The sequence below is a fragment of the Furipterus horrens genome, unplaced genomic scaffold (genome assembly GCF_987537825.1).
Source record: "Furipterus horrens unplaced genomic scaffold, mFurHor1.1.pri manual_scaffold_16, whole genome shotgun sequence".
Lineage (NCBI taxonomy): Eukaryota > Metazoa > Chordata > Mammalia > Chiroptera > Furipteridae > Furipterus > Furipterus horrens.
Genome location: NW_028327186.1, coordinates 1,726,005 through 1,750,902, shown reverse-complemented (window position 1 = coordinate 1,750,902; position 24,898 = coordinate 1,726,005). Strand labels below are relative to the sequence as shown.

At 41.2% G+C, this 24,898-nt stretch overlaps 3 non-coding genes across 3 annotated transcripts; all 3 read left to right on the top strand.

Annotated features, from left to right (window-relative positions):
- Positions 1-10,805: 10,805 nt before the first annotated feature.
- On the top strand, positions 10,806-10,880 carry LOC149991961 (small nucleolar RNA SNORD115). Its single transcript, XR_016508532.1, has one exon. It is a non-coding gene; the product is annotated as a small nucleolar RNA SNORD115 (small nucleolar RNA).
- Positions 10,881-23,736: 12,856 nt separating this feature from the next.
- LOC149991960 (small nucleolar RNA SNORD115) lies at positions 23,737-23,816 on the top strand. Its single transcript, XR_016508529.1, has one exon. It is a non-coding gene; the product is annotated as a small nucleolar RNA SNORD115 (small nucleolar RNA).
- A 522-nt stretch (positions 23,817-24,338) lies between these two features.
- On the top strand, positions 24,339-24,418 carry LOC149991959 (small nucleolar RNA SNORD115). The gene has a single exon (XR_016508531.1). It is a non-coding gene; the product is annotated as a small nucleolar RNA SNORD115 (small nucleolar RNA).
- The last annotated feature ends 480 nt before the right edge of the window (positions 24,419-24,898 follow it).

Below are 24,898 nucleotides of genomic sequence, written 5' to 3'. Positions count from 1 at the left end.
ACCACATTTGCAGCTTCCTGGGTGCTGAGTAATCCTGTCTATCAGGGCAGAGCACACATGGGTGACGTCTTTGAGGCAAAGGTGGCATTTTTTTATCTCACCATCCAAAGCTGGAAGGGCACAGGGAACAGAAAAGTGGGGACAGAGAACAATGTTTACAGCCATCTAGATCCTCTGTTTACCTTTGCAGTTTTCCTAGATTAAAATTTTAAATATACAGTCATACCTCGGTACTTGACATCTTGAGAACTCGTCAAACCCTTACTCATCACATTTTGACAAAAAAATAAAATAAAAATGGGTTAGCGCCCAGCGCTTGCTTGGGGCTTTGCGCACTGGCTGGCCCTTGTGTGAGCCGTGACACCACCCGCAAGAGAAGAACGCTTCATTGTTCAGTGCTTGTGGGTTTGGGCACTCATCACGAGTTCCAGAACAAATGAACGAACACCAAGGCACCACTGTATAAAGAACATTTGAAGAGTAACTTTCCTGTCAATCATTTACAAATACCGATGAAATGGGAAAGTTCCTTAAGAAACACAACTAGTGGGGAAAAAAAAATCACAAAAAATAGAAAACATAAATCGTCTTGTATTGGTGAATGACATTGAATCCGTAATGAAAATCTTTCCAAACAAGAATATTCTAGGCATAAATATTCTCACTCGTGGACTTTTACAAACACTTAAGGAAAAAATAGAAAATTCTCATGTTCTCAGACGAGCTTCATTCTAGTAACTTAAGCTGATATGACAATGTGAAAATAGGAATTTACAGACCATGACTATGGGTATAGACCCGAACCTTCTAAATACAACAATAGTAAATCTAATTACATAAAATACTTAAAAATACAGTAGAGCCGTTTGGGCTTTACTTAAATGAAAGGTGATCTTTTACAATCAAAAAAATTATCCCAGTCATCCGGGTTCAACTGTGTCACATGAAGACCTTAGAAATCCTCGTTTCTGTTCTTACGAGATGAGGTTGGGCTAAGTGAAAAATAAATGGTTTTCTTGGATCTCTTGGCTACAGGGAAAATGCCACCCCACACCTGGAGAGACACACTTGTCCATTGAAATGCAAGTGAGATCTGCTTGCCTAAAACAGAAGCCCTGAGTTGGTAGAAACACTGAAATGCCAATTTAATTGAATTACTGGACTAATGCGGGGTACAGTGCAAGGGAGAAACTTGTGGGAGCTCCCAGTGTTGTGGACTTTACCTACTAGAACCTCACAAGTTTCTCATGGTCAGGATTTGAGAGAGACCCCCTTCCTGGCTCTGGAAGTGTGAGAGGAGGACACATGGTTGGGATGTGCATCCGGAGAATCTCCATAAAGAAGGCCTCATCTCTAGGGAAAAGACTTGGGCAAAGCCTGCTCTAGCCATCCTTCATCACTGGTTAGACATCACACACATTCAAACACACATGTCAGTAGAGGTTCTTGTTCTAAGGACGTAGGAACCACCAGAGCCAGGGATGCTACTGGAGAGATCCTTGGGAAGGTCACAGGCGCACAAACACAGACTGGCTCAAAAAGCTGTGGACTGTGGAACTTCCCGTCAGTAGCCTTTGCTATAATAACAGTGGATTGTGGCGGAAAGAGCAGGGCACTAACTTTCTCAGAGGAAGGGTACTTATGGAAGCCCTGAATCAAGAGGGGAGGCAACACATGAACGGAATAGGACACTTCGGAGACCCCAAGCAACAGTGAACGTTAAACAGGGCACAACGAGTCACATTGCCATAAATCTCAATTCCTAATTCCAGATTGAGCTCAAAAAAGAATTACAGGGCATGCCACGTGGCAAGAAACGGAACAGTGTGAAGAGACAAAGCCATCCGTAGAAGCAGACTCAGGGCACAGATGTTGGAATTATCAAATTGGAAATTTAAAATAAATGTGCTGAATATGTTGAGGGCACTTTAGGGGGAAAGAAGACTTCATCCAAGAGCAGAAGTGACGATTAGAAAAATACAGACATGGAAGATAGTTTATCCAACCAAGAATCATTTGTTTAAAAGTTTTTGTTTATTTTTAGAGTGGGGAAGGACGGGAGAAAGAGGGAGAGAAACATCAACGTGTGGTTGCCTCTCGCATGTCGCCAACTGGGGACCTGGCCTACAACCCAGGCCTGTGCCCTGACTGGGCATCAAACTGGTGGCCCTTTGGTTCTCAGGCTGCTACTCAATCCACTGAGCCACACCAGCCAGGGCTAAATAGTCATTTCAAATGTTAATGGTTCTCTTTAAAAGAGACCATCAAAATGGATCCAGAAAACAAGACTGAACGAAATGCTGTCTTCAAGAAAGCTGACTTTAAAATGAAAGATGTAGATAAAATAAATGGAAAATGATTGATAAAGGCATTGCATGCAAACATTAATCAGAAGGTAGTTGCAGAAGCTATATTAATTTGAGATGAAGCAGACTTCAGGACAAGGAATGCGGTCAGGCATGAAGAGGGATATCACAGAATGAAGGGTCCATTCTTCAGGAAGGCATAGCAATCATTCATGTATATGCCCCTAACCACAGAGTGTCAAGATACTTGAGATAAAAGTTTAAAAAAGTAAAACGGAGACAGACCAATCCACTGTGATAGTTGGGGACTTCAGCACCCTTTTGGCGGGAATTGATTAAGCAGGCAGAAAAACAGTAAGGATATAGGTAGGCTAGACAGCACTTTCCGCTTATAGACTACTATATCCATCAGTAAGAGAATACACATTCTTTTAAAGCTCACATGGAACTTTCACCAAAATAGATCTTATATACCATAAAACAGACCTTGACAAATTTGAAAGAAATTGTATAAATTTGTAGCCATTAATTGAATAAAACTGGAAATCAATAAAAGATACAGCTGCGAAATCCCCAAATATTTGGATTAAACAATTCACTTATAAATAACAGATGGCATCAAAGAAAAAGTAATTAGATTAAAATTTTTGAACTAACTCCAAATGAAAATACTAATCATAATTCATGGGATGCAGCTAAATCATTGTTTACAAATTTTAATATTAAATTCTAATATACTAGAAAAAAAATCTAAAATTCATAAGCATACTTCTACCTTACAGAGAAGGAAAACTCTGACTCCAAAAAACCTCCGCTGCCTTGCGGCATACCTCTTTAGGGGAAAGGCTAAGGGAGTAAACCCCGACAGAAAATCCGGAGCCGGAGTCCCTAAGGCGGTTTGATGTTGTGGTCAACACCGGCAACTCCTGCGGCGCACCTGAAGCCAAGCTGTATCGACTCCGTCTTTCCCTTGGACCCTTCAGCTGCGAAGAGAGGGGGGGTCTGCTGCATGGGCAACAGCAGACCCTCCATATTACCCTGCCCAGGCTCTGTAGCTTCAGCGTCATCGCACGGGAGGAGACAGATACCGTGTCACTCCCGAGTCGGACTGCACAGCCATTCTCGGCGGTGCAGATGGACTCTTAAGAAGCTACACCATCGTCTCTCGAGACGGACGGCTGCCGACGACTTCTACCTTAGGGGAGAAAAAAACTTTAAGCCTAAAGCAAATAAAAGAAAATAAAAATAATTAGAAGTCAGTGCAATTGAAACAAATACAGTAGAGAGGGTAAATGCCAGTTCTTTTAAAAGATCAATAAAATGGTTAAAACTGTAGTCAGGCTAAGGAAAGAGAAAAGACAAATGAAATATCAGGAATTAAATGAGTCATCAATTACAATTCCATGGATATTAAAAGGATAATAACAATACTAACAACTCTGCCCGCAAATTGGGTAACTTAGATGAAATTGACCAATTCTGTAAAACACAAACTGCCAAAACTTACCCCAGAAGAAATAGATATCCTAAATAGCCCTTACTCTATTAAAGAAATTTAATAACCTTCCCAAAAGAAAGCATCAAGCCCAGATAGTTTTACTGGTGAAACTTATGAAAACATTTAAAAAAGAAATAATACCAACTTTCCACCATTATTTCCAGAAGATAGAGAGGGAACATTTGTTAACTCATTCCATTAGAACATTATTATGCTCATACCAATAAATACATTTTTGAAAACTACGTACATCAAAAATACATATAAAAGCACCATATATGTGATATAAATGAAGAAAACACTAACCCGATGAAAGAGATCATAGAATTTAAGGGGCAGAGTTAAATCTGTGTTCATGATGGACTGGAATAGTAAATATTGTTAAGAAGTCAGTTCTTCCCAACTCAATTGAGACTCAGTGCAATCTTACTCAAAATCCCAGCAAGTTACTGTATATAAATCAAACTGACGTAAAAGTTTGTATGGGAAGACGAGAACCGACACAAAGCTGAAGAACAACTTTGGAGGACTCACTCTTCCTTATTCCAAAACCTTTATGGTTTACAGCAATCAAGACAGCATGATATTGGCAAGTGAACAGACACATAGATCAGTAGTTGGGAACAGAGAACCCAGAAGTAGATTCACACAAATGTCGTTAACTGATTTCTGACAGGAGTGCTAAAGAAATTGGGTTCATAAAAAGTTTTCAGTAAATAATGCTAGAACAGTAGGATGTCTGTATGTAAGAAGGGGACCTAGACACAGACCCTGCACATGTTCATGATGGACTGGATGTTAATTATAAAATTACCATGGGAAATTATAAAAATTAACTCACAAGTACACTATAGAACTTGATGTGAAATGGGACACTTTAAAACTCCTAGAAGAAGACATCGGAGAAAAGTCTATGTGGCCTTCGGTCTTGTTAAGAGTTTTTAGATTCCAACACCAAGTACAAACCATGAAGAAAAAATGATGTTAGACTTGATTAAAATGAAAAGCTCTGTTTTGCTAAAAGACACTGTTGAGTTGATGAAAAGGCAAGGCACAGGTTTGGAGAAAACATTTCAAGACATACCTGGTAAAGTTCTTCTATCCAAATATGTCAAGAAATCTTAAAACTCAGTAATAGGAAAACAACCAACCCACCGAAAATGGGCCAAAGATCGGAGTACACACCTCACCACAGAAATATACAGGAAACAAATCAGCATATATAAAGGTGCTCTACATTCCCTGTCATTAGGGTGATGCAGATTAAACAAAACGACACCCCTACACTCCTAGGAGAATGCCCCAAAGCCAAAGGATGGACTGTGCCGATAGCTGACAAAGATTCAAGCAACAGGAAGTATCATCGATGGTGTGAAGGAAGGTGGTCCAGCTTCACAGGAAGACGGTGTGGACGTCCCTGACAATTTTAAATGTCCTTCCATGCACCTGGCCACTGTGCTACATGCCATTTACCCCTGTGAGGTAAAAACCTACGTACATACAAAAACCAGTACATGAATACTTAGAACATCTTCATTCGTAATTGCCAAAAACTAGCAGAAACTCACATATTCATATGTGAAGTGCACTGATCAAAAGCACATAGACGTTCTGGAAAATGCAAAACTAAAGGCGCAGTCAACATACTCATGGTTGGCAGTGGGAGGGCAAGGACTGAATGGGTAAGGCACAGCGGCTATTTTGTATAATACTGTGAGGATGCATATGTGACAAGGCGTGTGTCAAAATCCACTGAACGTGACAGCACAAAAAGTGAGCTTTAGTATATACTAATTTTTAAGAACTCATTTAGGTGGTTGGGGGACCCCTGGAAGGAAAACAATGTGAAGAAAAGACCGTGCTGTGTTATAAAATGTATGAAACCACCTCACGGATGGGGTTGGAAAGAGAAGGCGCCGACTTCAGTAACCAGGGGGATCTGTGGGCTTGGACTCGAGGCAACGTGACTTGAACATAGTACCGCCTTGGCTTGACAAGGCTGTTTCTCGTGGGTGAGGGTGGATGAGTCGGCGTGTATATGGGAACCACGTAATTAAGGGAACGGTTCACAGATGGGGTAAGGGTTCTCGGTCTTGGAGTGGAGGGTCATAGATTAGGGAGAGGTTAGAATGATCCGCGTGATAGTGGATTAGAGTTGAAAATCGCGGCAGGAACTCATGTTTAACATGAATGTATGTTTACACAAACATTTATAGATACATGTAGATGCACAGTTATGCCACATTCCTCTTTCCTTACTATGCAGCTGAGAAACTCCTAGAAGAAACAACAGGCCCACCTAGAAGCCGTATCTTGGCTTCCAGTTCCTTTCTCCAGTGAAGCAAACCAGAGCTCCTTCCAAAATGTCAGGTGGGAGGGACCGTGACTGAAAAGGAACTTCACGGTGAAGGGACTTGGCAAGTGCTCCTTCCGACAGGTTGCCGAGGTTGATAGTACGTACCCTGGAGATGATCTGAAGAGAATGGTACTTTGCCTCTGTAGTTTTCTCCCCCAAATCCATAACCCAGTATAAAGGTGAGAAATGAACTGGACAGATCCCCCTTGACAATCTACAAACTACAGTACCATTTCTCCTCCAAACTGGGAAGATCATCAAAATCAGGAAAACCTGAGAAAGTGTCAGTCTAGAAGATCCTAAGTAGACATGACAATTAAATAGAATGGGACACCCTCTGTGGGATCCCCAACAGCAGTAGGACATAAGCATAGGCTTTAATTAATGCTCATGTATGGGTATTGGTTTATTGTTTGACAAACGTGCCATCCTACTGCAAGATGTAAATAATAGGTGAAATGTGGCGTGTAGGGTATTTGGGGAGCCTCTGTGCTCTCTTCACATTTTTCATAAATCTAAAACTATTCTGAAGTAAGTATTTTAAAAAGGAATTTAAAATCATTCAATGCAATTCATTACAACAACAGAAGAGAGGAAACATCAGATGATATAAAAAATAAAAGCATCCAATAAAATACAAAACCCATTTCTCATAAATCTCATGGGAATTAGAAGGGAAGGGAAGGAGAAAGAAAGGGAAAGAAATATTGTGTGGTTGCCTCTTGTGCACCCCCAACAGGGGACCTGGCCCACAACCCAGGCATGTGCCCTGACTGGGAATCAAACCAGTGACCCTTTGGTTCACAAGCCGGCACTCAGTCCACTGAGTTATACCACCAGGTGTTAGTGTATGTGTATAGCTGTCATGTATCCCAAAATAATCTGACCATAAACAATTAAGGAAGTTAATTGAGCAAAGTTAATATTAATAAGCAAATAAGTAGATGAAATATATTTGTATGTGAAGTAATGGGAAAATTTTGAAATACGACATTTCCAGGAACATCAGAAATAGCTGTTACATGAGAAGAGATCGCACAGTACTATAAAGCTTCATTGAAAGGATGTAAATAATACCTTACAAATGAAGGAATAGAACATATTGGCAGGTTTAATTACACATAGGTGTTAATTCTGCCCCAAATTCATTGTAAGGATTTAATGCAATTGCTTTCCAAACATCAATCTCATTGGGTGTTTTGGGAAATAGTCAGTTTGATTCCAGGAAGTATATAGGAGCAAAGGGCAGCCAAGACCATCTTAGTGAATAGGAACAAACTTTCATGAATGATACGACAGAATTCCAAAGCCATTCGTAAGGTTACTGCCGTTAAGACTGTACTGACAAAAGATCGAAAACTAGCCTCATGGGGTACAAACAGGAGACCCCACAAACAGATCAAGAGACATAATGAGTCACTTTATAATAAAGGGGCCCCTGTGTCATGGTGAGGAAATGGCAGTCCGTTTAATAGTCAGTGCTAGGAATGTCGGACGTCACCATGAACAAAATGTCTGAGTCTTTAAAAACCACACAGAGCAATCATTTTGCGGTGGGATATAGATATATATGAAATCAGAAAAACAGCATTTTTCTTTAGCATAACAGGAGAACGTTTTCACGGTTTTGGGGAAAGGAAAACATTCAAATTAAATACCAGTAGCACTGACCCTAAGGGAAAACATTGACGAATTGCTGCATCAGAATTAAAACTTTCGTTTGTCAAAAGGTATATACAATGGAAGACTGTTATAGAAAAAACATAGTAAGTGCTTACATTTCAAAGACTCAGAAAGAAGATATTTAAACAGGTACTGGGCTGGCCAAAAAGTTTAATTGGTTTTTTTCCATAAGATGGTTCTAACGGCACTTAGTTGTCCTTGACTTGATTTGAAATAATTTTGTTAGATTATATTGTGACAGCTGTGTGTCACAGTATATGACTATCAGCGTGTATTTTTAAAAAAATGAAAATTGGTGAATTTTTGTGTAACCATTTTAATATTGAAGATGGAGGAAAATATGCAACATTTTTGGCACATTATGTTTTATTATTTTGAGAAAGGTAAAATCACAACTGAAACACACAAAAAAGACTTGTGCAGTGTGTGGAAAAGGTGCTGTGAGTGATCAGATGTGTCAAAAGTGGCTTGTGAAGTTCCGTGCTGGAGATTTCTTGCTGGACGATGCTCCACAGTTGGGTAGACCACTTGAAGTTGATAGCGATCAAATCGAGACATTAAGCCCTGGCTGCGTGGCTCAGTGGATTGAGCATCGGCCTGCGAGCCAAGTGTCGCTGGTTTGATTCCCACTCAGGGCACATGACTAGGTTGCACGTCAGGTCCCCAGTTAGGGGCATGAGTGAGAGGCAACCACACAGTAAAAAAAAAAAAAAAACAACAACAACAACAAAAACGAGACATTAATTGAGAACAATCGATGTTCTACCATGTGGGAGACAGCCAATATATTCAAAATACCCCAAATCAATAAAGCCATTGGTGAAAATGAAAAAGATGTCTTTTATGGAAAAAGCTAAATGGACTTTTTGGCCAACCCAGTACTTCACAAAAGATAAGGTACCTGGATCATAAGAATATGAAACGGTTATTGACTAAAGGGGACAAAGCAATAAACGCTTATCAGAATACATAAATTTCACATCTCACTCTGTGTGTGTTGAGAATACCCTCAGTGCCCACTGACATAGTCTCAGGCACACAGTTGACCAAAATTCATACATTTCCTCCAAAAAACATACACAGAAATGCTTAATTAAGAGTGGCACCATTTCTAAAAGCCAAAAACTTGAAAACAGCCCCCATCAGAAGGTGAAGGGGCTAGGTAAGCCTTGGTATATGCACACAATGAAATAACGGAGCAATTCCCCCAGGAAAATGAACATGGAGAGGCAGCCAGAGCACGGGAGGGGGTTTCCCTGGAGTAGGGGGTGCTGTCTTCGGCTCTTTATCTTTTCCTGGGAACATTGGATGATCCCAGTATGGCAGGGCATTGAGTGTCGAAGCTTCACCCTTGCAGGGACTTCTTGGGGACAGATGAGCGACTACATGCAGAATGACGTTAGTCGGAGCCGGACCAAAAGGCACAATACTGCTCTGTTGAATTCAGGGGTGGGGTGTAGTGGTAGTGGGCTGGATAACTCCACACTAGTATGGAACAAGAGGCTAAACAGCTAAGGTAAAAATAAAAAACAACCTTAGCATGGGAATGAATCATGTTCTCAGAGTTGAGTTGAAGAAGGAATTTTCAGTAACAGGTATAAAACACAGGTAGAATGAGAATGACTAAAAATGAAATTAATCTGCAACCCTCCCCACCCCGCTCCAATGGTTACAGAGAGATATACAAATGACCCTTAAAGAGGGGGTTGGGGCCTCAAATACCCTTTCAGTGGAACGTTTGCATAAACAGGTTCCTGACCTTGAAGCTGATCCTTGAAAAACTTGCATGTGAAAGGCACAGGCCAATTGGAAAAAATCTGCATGTAATTGGACCCCACAGTTCAATCCCACATTGTTCAAGGGTCAACTGTAATTCCGCATAGACTTGGACTAATCAAAACTATCCTATAAGATATTTAGGTTATTCTTGAAGGAAATGTGGTTAATATTATGGCTAATTATTCTTCATGAGTGACTCAGAAGATAGGATCCACATGAGAAAATCTTTATTTTTTACCCATGCTTTGCCTTAAATAGAGAAATGTGATTCGTTGGTGTTATTTCTATGGCGCATAGTTGGTTATATCTAAATTCATGTATAGACAGGTTCGTTTCTGGTACATTATTTTGAGTTTGCTTAGGTGTTAGGATAGTTGGGTATCATAACTGAACTACTTAAAATGGAAGGACCTTGGGACGTGGAGCCAGAAGTTTGAGATGCAGGGATATGCTTTGCCCGTATATAAAACAATTAAAATTATAAGCAGCCTGTTACCCGGGATATACCTTTTATTATTTTAAGGGGAAACTCTGTGCTGTAAGTGATGCCATGTTTTTCTACTCTGGTTTTCTGGGAGATACAGCCAAGGCATCTTAGTTGCGTTGACTTGACTGCTTGGTGAATCACTGATCTATATACAAAGGAAAATGCCCCTTCTGAGTAAGGATGACCAATATCCCTCACATAGGGATCACAGAGGAACACTTGAGCAATGCAGTCATGAGTTGCAGTATTTATCTTTTTTAAAATATATTTTGTTTTTAGAGAGAGGAGAAGGGAGGGAGAAAAAGAGGGAGAAAAACATCAATGTGAGAGAGAGAGACATCGATTGGTTGCCTCGCATTTGAACGGGGACTGACCCGCAACCAAGGCATGGGCCCTGACCGGGGATCAAACCGGCAACCTTTTACGTTGTGGGACAACACCCAACCCACTGAGCCACACCGGCCAGGGCTTGTAGTATTCATCATTGACTACTGTCCCCATCCTGTCCTCGGTGACAAAAGCAAATGGGAAAGGTGACCCTTTATCCCACTTCCCATGGGGCACCATTAAGTCCCTAGTTGTCCTGCAGTAAATCTCGCAGATGTTCAGTACACTTGGGACCAGAGATTAAGGACACCTTCCCTTGTAAAAGATTTCAGGACAAAAAAAATTATAGGTGTGGGGCTGCTGTGGTTTGAGTGAATGATGAGATCTTGTCTTAATGAGATGTAATGATATAAAAATCATGCTCAGTAGGATTCCACAGGGCCCCAGCACAGGGGCCAGTCTCAGATGGTGGAGGGGGGCAGGGGCTTCCTAGCTTCGTTAGAGTAGAAATTCTACTCCTGGGCTTCAGATAATGAACTTAGTGTGGGAAACGTTCCATCTACATCTGTCCCCTTCCAAATGAGTGACACCGTTCTATCAACCCAATTTGGAGGCTTCCTTCTCATAATTTTTGGAAATTATAGGTCACTTTTTTTTCCCACCTTGTATGTTGCAGAAAATAGGACTTCCACGATATGCGCCTTTGCTGACTGAGAAATCCCAAATAGACTTTGAACTAGTCAAAATTTGCTTCTAGGGAATGGAGGTTTGTCCTTTCAGACATGAACATTATGATCGGTTCCTTTCTTCTATGAGTGATGTATATGACATGATCCTTCTCAGAAGAATGTTACTTTTCACCTAAGCTTGCTTAGCTGAATGTTGACCACGTTTTGCGATTCAATGGTATCATTTCTATAATGCTGTATTTGTTTGGGCCTAAATGCCCAAGGGGACAAATTCAACCCTGTTATATGATTTTAGGTTTTCAATATGTTACACATGTGAGTCATTTTGGACCAGGAATATGCAAGGATCCTGGAAATTGCAGCCAGAGGATTGGGATCAGATATTTCCTTGCCGGTAGATACAAAACTCAATAAAATTAGGAGCTTCCTGGTATCTTATTATTATTTTTAGGAATAGTGCCCATGGTTTCATATCTGAGTACTGTCAATTACTATCCTCTTAGATAAAAGACTCCTGAGGAGGAGAACTTGTGGCCTCCACACCAGGGACACCCTTCAGCTACCCAGACTAACATCAAGGAATCTGCCAAAACTCCAGTCCACTTGGAACAAGGGTTTCAGGATGGCAACTCTGGTTAGAAGTTTCAGGATCAAATAGATGGCCTGGGTCATGAGGGGATTTGATGACATAAAAATCATTCTGACACCTCTTGGGAGGGGATGGAGGAGCGTCACAGGTTATGCAAAATATGGCTCTGGAAGCAGATACGATAGGGAGCAAAGAACAAGTCATCTTTGCAAATTTGGATAAGACTGTGTTAGAATACAAACAGATCGGACAGTAGTCGCCCTCGTCACTTCGAAAAAAAAAACCAGTCATGCTACGGAAGGAACTGAAACGACAAGTGTCACAGAAACCACCTGATTTTTCACTTCATTTTGAAGAATGTCAGTCCTATCTTCTGTAATTCTGGGACTCAGACGGCTGTGAGGACATCTCCGGGGCTTCCGGGAGGGCTGGAAAGGAGCCTTTGCCCCAGATAAGAAGGGCTAGCCTAAGAATTACTTTCAAATGCTCTGGAAAGATCCAGAAAGATTTCTGTAGGTGCTGTGCAGGATTTCTTAAACCATTTTCATTTTTATTTTTTAAATTACAACTCAGTGTTATCTTGTATCAGTTTCAGGGGTACACCATAGTGGGTGGCTATTTCTAGAACTTACGAAGGGATCCCCCGGGTAAGTTCAGTGCCCGCGGCCCCGTACATAGTTGCTGCCATATTACTATTCGCTGTGCTGTGCTTCACGTCCTCGTGACTTGTTTTCTGACGACCAGTTCGTGCTGCTTCATCCCTTTACCTGTTTCCCCTGGAGCGCCAACCCCACGCCCTTCTGACGGCCCCGGCAGGTCTCTGTATCTGCGAGTCTGTTTCCGTTTCGCTGGTTCGTGTGTCTTGTTCTTCAGATCCCGCATCTAAGTGAAGTCGGACGGTGTTTGTCTTCTCTGATCTGTGTTCTGATCTGTGGCACTTGGCAGGGTCCGTCCCTGCAGGTACAAATGGCGCCGCTTCATGCTTCTGAAGGTTGAATGATGTTCCGTTGTATAGCTGTAGCGCGTCTTTAGCCACTTGCTTCCTGTCGCATCTTGCCTGTTGTACATAACGCCGCAGTCGGCCCAGGGGCGCCTGTAACCTTTGCCAGTTGGTGGTCTGGTGTCCTCCGCGCTTGGCTGGTTCCGCTTCCTTAGGCCAATAGGGTTCCTTGCACGCCGGCCCCGCCCCTCTCGCCCCAGGCAGCCGCGAGCTCGCCCTATTGGTTAAAATATCCCCGGAAGGAGCAGTGTCTGGGCGGGGCCGGCCTGCGCGCCTAATTTCCTGACCCTACTAGGCCCGCCCTTCCGGTGCTGGGCCAGCCTTGTGCGCCTGCGCGGGCCCAGGGGCACTTGGGTATTTCCTGGTCCTCGCCAGCCGCGGGCGGGCAGTTCGTGCAGGGCTGGGGCGCGGGAGCTCCCTGCTTCCTCCACTCGAGGCAGCCGGGCCGTGGACAGGGCCTGGGCCCGCCACCGCCTCAGCTCCTCAGGACAGGGCGGCCCTGCGGGTAGGTGGGTACCGCTGTGTTCTTTCGGCTCCGCGCTTTCCCGCGGAGGCGAGGCCCTCGTGCGCGCCGCCAGGTGGGAACGCTAGGCCGCAACCCGCTGCACGTGCTGGCGCGGCCTCGGGTGAACAGGCTGGGCTCCCAGTTCGCACGCCGTGGCTCCGGCTCTGCCGTTCCTGCCGGGCGGCGCTCCTGCAGGTGGGCCGGGGACTCTCGGCAGGAGCTCCCGCCTGCCGTCCTTGTTCAGGGCGCAGGATAAAGCTGGCGCTCCCCGGTGCGCCCGGTCCCGGGCCCCGGCCTTCGCTGTGCGGTCTCTTGTCAACGGCTTGTTCCGCAGAGGCTGTTCCGTGGGCTCCCAGTGTGTCTCAGGAGGGTTTGCTCCAAATACAGGTGTACGTTCGACGTGTTCTTGTGCGGGAGCGCGCGCCAAGCCCACCTGCGCCGCCATCTTGACTCCCCGGCCCGACACGTGTATTTTTTTTATCTTACCATAAGTTGCCTTTTCATCGTTTTTAATTCATTGTTTCCTTTACTGTGTAGGAGGTTTTTAGTCTGATGTCGTCCTACTTGTCTATTTTTGCTTTTGGTGTCCTCTCCGAAAATAAAAATAAAAAATCATCGCCCGGACCAGCGGCAAGGGGCTTCCCCCCACGTTTACGGTTTCAGGCCTTAACATTTAAGTCTTTTATTTTGTGTTGATTTTGTGTGTGTTGTAACACACGTGTCTTTTTATTTTTTATTTTTATTTTTTTGTACGTTTATCCAGTGTCCCAGCGCTCTGGAAGAGACTTTTTCCAATTTTGTGTGTCGAAGATGAGCTGAGCGAGTATTTGCGGGTTTATTTCCGGGGTGTCTATTCCATTGGTCGATGTGTTTGCTTTTATGCCGTTTCGATTACTATAACTTTGTCATATAAGTTTGAGGCCTCTGGCTTTACTGTTCTTCCCGGATATTTCTTTGACTTTTGGGGTCTTTTTTGGTTCCCTGTGATTTTTTAAAGATTTTTTTCCCCCCTGTTTCTGTGGAAAATGTCATTGGATTTTTGATAGATTTAGATTGCATTGAATTTGAAGATCTATTTGAGTCATTGTGGACATTTTAGGAAAATTGATTCAGTTCATTAACATAGGACACATTTTCATACAATTGTGTCATTCCGTTTCTGTCATCAGTGATTTACAGTTCTCAGTACAGGCGTTTTACTTCCTTGGTCCGGTTTATCCCTGTGTATTTTATTGTTTTTGGTGCCGTTGTAAATGAGATTGTTCTATTAATTTCTTTTGTGGAGAGCTCCTTGTGTAGGGAAACAGCTGCTTTTTGCATGTTCATTTTGTATCCTTCAGCTCCTACTGAGTTCCTTTATTAGTTTTAACGACTTTTTTTTTTTTTTTTTTGGTGAACTCTTGAGGGGTTTTTTGTTTGTTTTTTACATGTAGATCATGTTATCTGCAAACAGAAACTTAATTTGAATGCCTTTTGTTTCTTCTTCTTAGCCAATCACTGTGAATAGGTCGTCCAGTAAGTATAATTAGTTGAGGAGATGAGGCATGAGCTGGGATCCCTGTCTTGTTACTGAGGTTAGAAGAAAAGTCTTAAGCGTTTCGCCTTTGAGGGTGTTGGTTTTGTCAAATATGGCCTTTATTGTGTCGAGGACATTTCTTTTACACCTAATCCGTTGAGTGTATTTATCACAAAAGGATGTGGAATATCGTCCAGTGCTTCTTCTGCATCTGAGATGATCATATAACTTCTACCCTTTATTCTGCGAATGTGGTGTATCTCATTTATCGATTTGCACGTATTTAAATATCCTGGCATCCCAAAGATAAGTCTTTCTTGATCCTAGTCTGATACTTTTAATCTCTGTTGGATTTGGTTTTCTAGTGTTGGGTTGGCCAAAAAAAAGTCCATTAATGTTCTTTCCATACAATGGTTAGTAGCAATCACATGACAATCTAACGCAGTTGTTCCGGTTGAAGTTAAAGACAGCTAAGCACTAGGAGAGCCACGGTAGGGAAAAGACTAAAACTTCTGAGCCAACCCAGTATTTTTATAATAGTTTTCTGTAATCCTTGTATGCTTTTATTTAAAGATTTATTTACTTGAGCCTTCTATGTTTTTTTCCTTAGCTAGTCTAAAGATTTGTCAATTAGGTTAATCCTGCCTTAAAATGAACTCAGGTGTTTTACATTTTCTAGTTTTCACTAGTCTCTCTTGTTTCTGCTCTGATCTTTATTAATTTCGTCCCCTCAGCTAGCTTACTTTGAGCTTAGTTTATTCTTTTTCTAGTTCCTTGAGCTGTAAAGTGAGGTTATTTTAGATGTTTCTTCCTTAATGTAGACATTTATTGCTATACACTTTCTTTTTAGAACTGCTTTTGCTGCATCTCATAAATTTTGGTATATTGTTTTTCAGTTTTTATTGGTTGGTCTCAAGGTATTTTTTATTTCTCTTTTGATTTCCTCATTGATCCATTAGTGAGTCATAAATGTGTTTTAAAATTTCCACTTGTGAGTTTTTTCAACATTTTTCCTGTTAATTGGTTTCTAGTTTTATACCATTCTGGTTGGAAAATACATATGATAATCTCAATAATCTTGAATTCATTAAAACATGCTTTGTAGCCTAACATATGATCTATTCTAGGGAATATTCTCTGTGTACTTACTAAGCTTGTGTATGTTGAAGATGTTGGAGAGAATGTCCTGTATATATTTATTAGGTATATATGGTCTTATTAATTTATGTTCAGATTATCCATTAATAAAAGTGGGTTATTAAAATCAGCTGCTATTATTCTATTGTTTATTTTAGTCTTTCGTTCTATCAGTATTTGCTGTATTCTCGTCAGCAGCTGTCCGTCTCTAGAGACGATGGTGTAGCTTCTTAAGAGTCTATCTGCACCGCTGAGAATGGTTGTATTCTACATTCTGTGATATTGGGTGCACATATATTTGTAATTGTATCTTTTGATGAATTGGCCCTTTTATTATTATTTGTCTCATGTTAGTCTTTTTGTTTTAAAGTCTATTTTGTGAAATATAAGTATAGCCATTCCCCTTCTCTTTGGTTTGCGATTGCATGAAATATCTCTTCGTCCCTTCACTTGCAGCTTATATATGTCCTTAACTCCAGGATGTTATTTTATCCATTTAGTCACTCTGTGCCTTTTTAAGTTGGAAGACTATTTAAATTGTAAGTAACGATTGACAGGTGAGGCCTTACTATTAACATTTTAATTTTTCTTTGTCTGATTGGTACTTCTTGTTTTCCTCTTTCTGACTTGGTGGTTGGTGACTTCATAGCCTATGGGTTAGTTATTTGATCTTCAGCCTTTGCATATCTGCTGTATGTTTTTCCTTGGGGAGTCGCCATGAGGGTTGCCTGGAGCGACTCTCTGTTGGACGAGGCCCGGTTCAGCCTGTGACAACCTACCTCCGGCGGCACCACACTTTGTACTATTGATACCAGTGTTTATTTCTTTTTTTTCAAAAATTGGGACTGCATTAGAAAGGTTTTGAGGTTACAGTTACTCTTAATACTTTTATCTTTTACACGAAGGTTCAGTGATTAATATGCCATTATACGGTATCACGTTATTCTGTGTTCATCTGGATCTAGCTGACCGTTGAACAGCACAGGTTTGAATAGGTCCACTTATCTGTGGGTTTTTGAATTTAATTTTTATTCTTAATATGCTTTATTGTTTATGCTATTACAGTTGTCCCAGTTTCTTCCCCCTTTGTTCCCCTCCACCCAGTGACCCCCCTCCCTCCAGTTGTCCCCCCCTTAGTCCATGCCCATTGGTTGTGCTGTCTGTGGATGTTTAAAACCTGTGGTGTTCAAGGGTCAGCTGTATTCGCCTTTCCCAGTGAGAGTGTACGGCAGTGCGCCCTGTGCTTCTCTGGTGTCGGTTTTACTTCAGCTCGAGCGCTCTCAAACGCTGCTTGTACAGCAGGTTGGCTGTGACGCTCTCAGAAAGCCTTCCTCTCTCCTTCACTCTTAAAGGGCAGTTGGCACAGGTTTAATATTCTTGGTTACCAAGGTTTTTTATTTGACTATTTTCCCCCTTTTTTCATAGCCCCCAAGATTTCGGCTTTGTTGTCTTATGGCAGTTTCCTTATTTGTGGTAAATGATTTATTTCTTGCTGATTTTGAAGTCCTGTGTGCCTTTGACTTTGATAATTTAATTATAATGCATTTTTGATTCATTCTCTTCAGAGATTTTTGGGCTTCATGAATTCATTTCTCCCCCAAATTTAAAAGATTTTTCAGCCATTCTTTTTTTCTTTAAATTTTCTTTTTTCAGTTGCAGCTTACATTCAGTATTATTTTGCATTGGTTTTCGGCTTACTTTACAGCATAGTGGTTAAACAATCCTGTACTCTACGAAGTGATCCCCCTCACCCCATATTTCAAGTACCCACCTGGCACCATACATAGATTACAATATTATTGACTACATTTCCTGTCTTGTAATTTACAACCCCCGTGACTGTTCCATAACTGCCAATTTGTACTTACTCCCTTCGATTTTTTCAGCCAGTCCCTGAATTGCCCTCCCCTCTGGTAACCATCAGTCTACACTCTGGACCTATAAGTCTGTTCTATTCTGTTGGTTTATTTTTTTCTTTAGAGTCCATATATAGTTAAATTATGTGGTGTTGGTCTGTGTTTGACTTAGTTCTATTAGCATTACACCTTCTAGGTCCCTCCGTACTGTCTCAGTAGGTAAAATTTTATTCCTTTTTTATGGCTGAATACTACTCCATTGTATATGATGACATTTACCCACTCGTTTGTCGATGAGCACCTGGGTTACTTCCATATCTTGGCTATTGTAAATAACGCCGCCCTGAGCGTGGGGGTGCTTATATTCTTTTGAATAAGTCCTTTGGGTTTCTTTTGATATAAAACTAGAAGTGGAATTGCTGGGTCATACGGCAGTTCCATTTTAATTTTTAAGAAACTTCTGTACTGTTTTTTTATACTGGCCACACCAGTCCGCATTCCCACCAACAGTCCATGGGGGGTTCCCGTTTCTCCACATCCTCGCCAGCAGTTGTTGCTGATTTATTGATGGTGGCCACTCTGAGAGGTGTGAGATGATACCTCACTGTGGTTTTAATTTGCATCTCTGATGGTTAGTGACATTGAGCAATTTTTTCTATGTCTATTGGCCATCTGTGTGTGCTTTTTGGAGAAGTGTCTCTGCAGAGCTTCTACCCACTTTTAATCAAGTTGCTTGTTTTTCTGGTGCTGAGTTGTCTGTGTTCTTTATAAATTTTGGTTATTTTCATATCATTAGTGAATATCTTTCCTCATTAAGTAGGTTTTCTTTTCTGTTGATGGTTTCTCTTGCTGTGAGTTTATTCTTGTATATGCTGTAAAAGGTGGTCTAGCTTCATTTTTTTTGCATGTATCAGTCCAATTTTCCCGACATCATTTGACTTTGTACCCCCATTACATGTTCTTGCCTCCTTTGTTAAATGTTAATTGACCATATAGGTGTGAGTTTATTTCTGAGCTCTATTTAATTTCACGATCTATGTGTGTTTTTATGCCAATAGCGTGCTGCTTTAATTACTATTGCCTTGTAGTACAGTTTGATATCAGGTAGTGTGATACTTAACACTTTGTTCTTCTTTCTCAAGATTGCTTTTGCTCTTCAGGGGCTTTTGTGTTTCCATACAAATTTTGGGGTTATTTGTTCTAGTTATGTGCAAAAGGCAATGGGTATTTTGGTAGCAGTCGAATTTAATTTTTAGGTTGCTTTGGGTTGAATGGACATTTTAATGATTTTAATTCTTTTTATCCATGAATATGGTATATTAAGGTTGTACATTTGACACTTTCTTCAAAATCATCGGTACAATATTGCATTTACGGATGTGTTTTAGATGAAGAATGGTTAGGACACTCCCAATTATATCACAGAAAATTGGAAAACATTATGTTGAGGTATATCTTCTCTATTTCCGCTTTGCTAAGAGATTTTCATTGTGAGTACTGCATTTTGTCATATGCTTTTTCTGAATCTATTATGATCATGTAATTTTTATCTTTATTTTGTTTCTGTGGAATATCACATTAAGTGAACCATCCTTGCATTCTAGGAATAAGTCCCACTTGCTCATGGTGTGATGTTTTTAACATATTGCTGAATTCATTTTGCTAGTATTTTGTTGGGGATTTTTGCATCTGTGTTTATTAGGGATATTGGCCTATAATTTTCTTCCTTTGTAGTGTCTTTATTTGGTTTTATAATCAAGATAATGCTGGCCTCATAAAATGAATTTGAGAGTCTTCCCTCATTATTTTTTGGACTGAGAAGAATAGGTGATAGGTCTTCTTTGAATATATGGTAAAATTCACATGTGAAGCCATCTGATCCAAGACTTTTGTTTATTGGGGAGTTTTGATTGCTGCTTTGATTTTGTTGGATGTCATTAATGTTTGTTCAGATTTTCTGATTCCTCTGGATTTAGTCTTGGGACCTTGTATGCTTGTAGGAATTTATCCATTTCTTTCATTTCATCTACTTTGTTGGCGTATAGTTGTCTGTAGTATCTTTCTTTGTATTTCTGTGGTGTCAGTTGCTACTTTTCTTCCATTTCTGATCTTATTTATTTGGGTTCTCTCTCTTTCATAATGAGTCTGGTTAAAGATTTATCAATTTTTTTTCCTTCAAAGAACTGGCTCTTGGTTTAATTGATCTTTTGTATTGCTTTTTTAGATTCTGTATTATTTATTTCTGCTCTGCTCTTAATTATTTCCTTCCTTCTACTCACTTGGAGCCTCTGTTGTTTTTTTCTAGTTCCTTTAGGTGAAAGGCTAGATCGTTAATTTGAGATAATTCTTGTTTGTTTGCGGTAGGTCTGTATTGCTGTACATTTTCTTCTTAGGACTGTTTTTGCTTGTCCTGTACATTTTGGTTTATCATGATCTCATCATTTGTCTCAACGTCTCTTGATTTCTCCTGTGATCTTACTGTTACCCCATATGTTATTTTTGTAACATGTAGTATTTAGTCTCCATATGTTTGTGCATTTTCCGTCTTTTTTTCCTTGTAGTTGCTTTCCACTTTATGCCATGTGATTGGAGAAGATGCTTGAAAGTATTTTGGTCTTCTTAAATTTACTGAGACTTTTTTATGGCTTTTAACACGTGCTCTGCCCTAAAAATTGTAACACGTGCACTTGAAAAAAAAGTACATTCTGCAGTTTTCAGCTGAAATGCTCTGAAAACAGCAGTTAGATCTGTCTGGTCTGATGTATCACTTAAGGCCTCTGTTTCCTTGCTGATTTTGTGTCTGGGAGATTCGCCATGGAGGTCAAGGGGCTATTAGAGTGCCCGACTATGTGTTACTGCTGACCTCTTCCGTTCTGTCCCTCAGTGTTTGCCTCATTTCTTCAGTGCTTCGGTGTTGGGTGTGTGATGTTTACACGGGTGTGTTCCTTTTACTGGATTGATCCCTGTGTAATTATGTAATGACCTCCTTTGTCTCCTGTTACAGCCCTTGTTCTAAAGTCTATTTTTGTCTGATATAAGAATTGATGTGCCAGCTTTTTTTCTTCCCATTTCAATTTATGTAAAATATTTTCTTCCAGCCCTTTAGTTTCCATTTGTGTGTGTCTGGTTCTGAGGTGGGTCTCCTGTGGACAGTTACATGAGTCCTGTTTTCTTATTCACTTAGATACCCCATGTCTTTTCATTAGAGCATTTAATTCATTTACATTTAAAGTGATTATAGGCATGTATTTGTTACCAATTTATTTATAGTTATGTTCCTCTCTCTCCTTTCTATTCTTATGGAAGTTCCTTTCACATTTCTTGTAATACTGGTTTGGTTGTGATGGATTCCTTAAGTAATAACCTTGTTGGGTAGAGTAGTCATGGTTGTAGGTCCTTGTTTTTTATTACTTTGAATATTTCATGCCATTCCTCCTGGCTTGAAATGTTTCTGTTGAGAAGTCATCTGACGATTTTGTGGGAGCGCCATTGTGGTTAACTGTCTTTCTCTTGCTGCTTTTAAGATTCTCTCCTTACCCTGGCTGCTGTGGGTCAGTGGACTGAGCGTCGGCCTGCAAGCCAAGTGTCGCTGGTTCGATTCCCAGTCAGGGCACATGACTCGGTTGCACGTCAGGTCCCCAGTTGGGGGCGCGAGTGAGAGGCAACCACACAGTTCTCTCCCTCTCTTTCTTCTTTCCCCTCTCTCTAAAAAAATAATAATAGTAAAATAAATAAATTGTTAAAAATAAAAATAAAGTATGGAGAAAAAAGGAAGATTCTCTCCTTTTCTTTAATGTTTGCCATTGTAATTATGTTCCTTGCTGTGGGCCTCCTTGGATTCATCTTGCTTAGGACTCTCTGCACTTGACGGGCTTGTTTGTCGTTTTCCTTCACCAGGTTAGGGAAGCTTCCAGTCATTCTGTCAGATAGGCTCTCAGTCCCTTGCTCTTTCTCTTCACCTCCTGCTGCCGTATCATGCAGATGTTGTACACTTGACACATTGCGTACGGGTGGCGAGAATTCTCGTCATTTCTAAAAGGCATTTAAATACCCTGGTACGCAATGTGTTAATCCTGTCCCAGTGGTCACTTAAACGATCTTCATTTTTGTAAAATTCATTTTTCTTTTTATTGCTCTATTTGGGTGTTTTCTGCTATCTTGTTTTTCACATTGTTAATTTGATCCCTGAGCTGGGCACGTGCCTAGGTTGTGGGTTCGATCCCTGTTGGGCTCACATGGAAGGCAACCGATTGATGGTTTCTCTCTCCCATAGATGTTTCTCTCTTTCCCCTTCTCCTTTCCCCTCTCTCTCAAGTCAATTTACAGAATGTCCTCGGGTAAGGATTTAAAAAGAAAAATGCAATGAGGTCTCTTTAAGTTGTAGGCCTCCTGCTAAATGGGGAATGAATGATGCTTAGTGCAATTTATAGGCTTATTTATTTATTCATTATTTTGTAAAATGATTTTTGGATGCATGAGAGAGTAGCATGTATGAGCCACAATTGCGTGAGGGCTGGAATAAGTTCTTTGTTTTACTCATGAGTACAAAAGCCAATGTCCTCAGATCTGTTTAAAGTGCTTCTTTTAGACAAATCTTCTCCAGCAATACCTCAGGACATGGAATTGTCACAAATCATGTTCATCTTAGTCAACTGTTATTAGAAACCATGCTTTTAAGCACATTCAGGTGCATGGGGGGAGAGCAGGTTGAGTGACTGAGAGCTCATTTGTCTTGAAGAAAGATGACAAACTAAAAAACAGGTACTGAAAGGTTAAGCTGAGGCCCGCCGAGTGGTCTTATCATTCCCTTTTTATAGGCTTTCTCTTTGCTCCTTGTTTTCTTTTTTGCTCCACATTACTACACAAAAGGCCATCTTTGAAATCTGAATAGGATTATCAAAATACACTTGTGAAAAAAGGGTCATGTCCATGAAGATAATAGATTGAAATGCGTCGATTATCTGTTACTATGCCCTTTGGTGGTCAAAATTGTTGAGCTTTGGGGTAATTGAATGTAAGCTTTTTCAAACTGATAAGGTTACGCCATGTACATGGAGAGAACTATGGACTTTTGAAAATCCAGTTATTTTGACTAGTTCTTTGATGTCTTTTCCTTCACCAAAACCATGACAATAAAATCCAGTTAATTGAGTTTTGTCTCTAGTTAACATTGCCATATACAGTGCCAGGTACAAATCCACTTTTCAGCAGTGATTGGTAAAATGTTGACAATAGTTAAAAATAACTGTTGTATCTTTCCTTTGGTTAAAATATAGCATATGAATGAGGAATCCAGTTGTGTTTTTGGTGAGGAAACACTGCAGGACTTCTTCATGGATGTAGTCAGATATGAAAGGGAACATTGAAGTACAAGTTCATAGCCGGTACTTAGGGCCCAGCTTAAAAGTTTAATGTTGAGAGGGGTTTGCCTAGAACATAGCAGGTGAGCAAAATGGGAGGTGTCCAGATATCTGTGTTCCACGGCCTAAATCATGTGTGACTTCATGGTGTCACTCTGTTTTCACCCTGAGCAGCAGGCCTCACCCAGTGTTTAGTCTGTGGCCCACTGTTGGAACCCCAGGGATGAGCGGGATGCATCGTTTTCACCGTTCCTGACCAGTGCTCTGTTTTGTAGTGAAGATCCTGGGACTGGTATTGTTGTGTCTGGAATTGATGCTGTAAAGGCTTTCGTTGGTTTGTCTCTTTATTTCTTTATTATATTTCCGTTTGGAACGATCATTACTACATATAGGAAAAACGTACATTATATTATCTTCAGTCACAAGAATGAAGGAATAGGTAGCTTAAATGGCTATTTACTTTCTCCAGGTCATGTTCCCAAAAAAGACTTTCGTTTGGCCTAGAGTTTCCTGGGTGCTGTGTGGGGCGTCCTCCAGAACTGGGAACGTGCAGCTGCCAAGCCCCCCTTGGTGCCCTCGGTTCCAGGACACGTCCCTGGTGAGCACAGGCCTGTGCAGCTGTGAACATGTCAGGAAAGTGCCCTCGTTGGGTCATGATGAGAACTCCTACTGTCCTGAAGGGAGGTGATGACTTAAAAACCATGCTCAATAGGATTACACTGAGGCCCCGTGAGGGTGACAGTCGTGTGGGACCGTGATGGGGAGTGCAACTTCCCTCCGAGGAGTGGCTTTGACTGTTGTTTCAACGCCAGGGATGAGGAGAATGCATCGTCCTCGCCCTTCATGACAAATGCTGTGTGTTCTGTAGTGAGTCACAGGACAGGTGTTTTTGAGTGCGTTCTTGAATCTACACAGTTGATCTTTTCATTGGGTCATTGCTCTTTTATATTATTTATTCATTCATTCATTTTTGAATGATGATTACTACAGAAAGGAGCAACATGCAGTGACTTCAGTCCCAAAATGACAGAATAAAGAGTTCAGATGGCTGTCTTTCTCTTTCTCCAGGTCACTTCTTAAGGAAAGACTTCCATTTGGATAAGACCTTCCCAAGCGCTCTTCTGTTGGGCTTCTTCCAGAACTGGGAACGTGCAGCTCCCAAGCCCCCCTTGGTGCCCTCGGTTCCAGGACACGTCCCCGGTGAGCACATGCCTGTGCAGCTGTGCACGTGCCTGCGAAGTGCCCTCGTTGGGTCATGATGAGAACTCCTACTGTCCTGAAGGGAGGTGATGACTTAAGAATCATGCTCAGTAGGATTACGCTGGGGCCCCGTGTGGGTGACAGTCGTGTGGCACCAGATGGGGTCTGTTATTTCTGTTGCTAAGCAGTTTTCTGAGAGATCCCATGTGCCTGTACCGTTCACTTCCATGTGAACAAGGCGTGCTGTGGCCATAGGCTTGCTGGTGCCCCCCTGTTCCGCATGGAAGGCCATGGCAAGGCCAGTCTTTCCAACTTTGTTTTTCTCCTTGTGTCTTGCAGGTTGCTGAGTGGGGGCCATGCCTTAATGTTTAAGGTGAGGGGATGTCTTTTTTCTTGGACAGAGAGCAGAGACCACCTGAAAGTTAGCTGGATCCTACTTTTGAGGCAGTAAAGAGATTTGTGTGCTGTCTTAACCCTCAGTATTGATGTAGACTAAATTTTGTGACTGTCTGTCTTTAGGATTGGGACGTTAAAACCCTAAAGATTTTCTTCCTATCTGTAATGACTCAGACCCCTCAGGGGACAAATTTCATTTTCCATGGTATCTGAG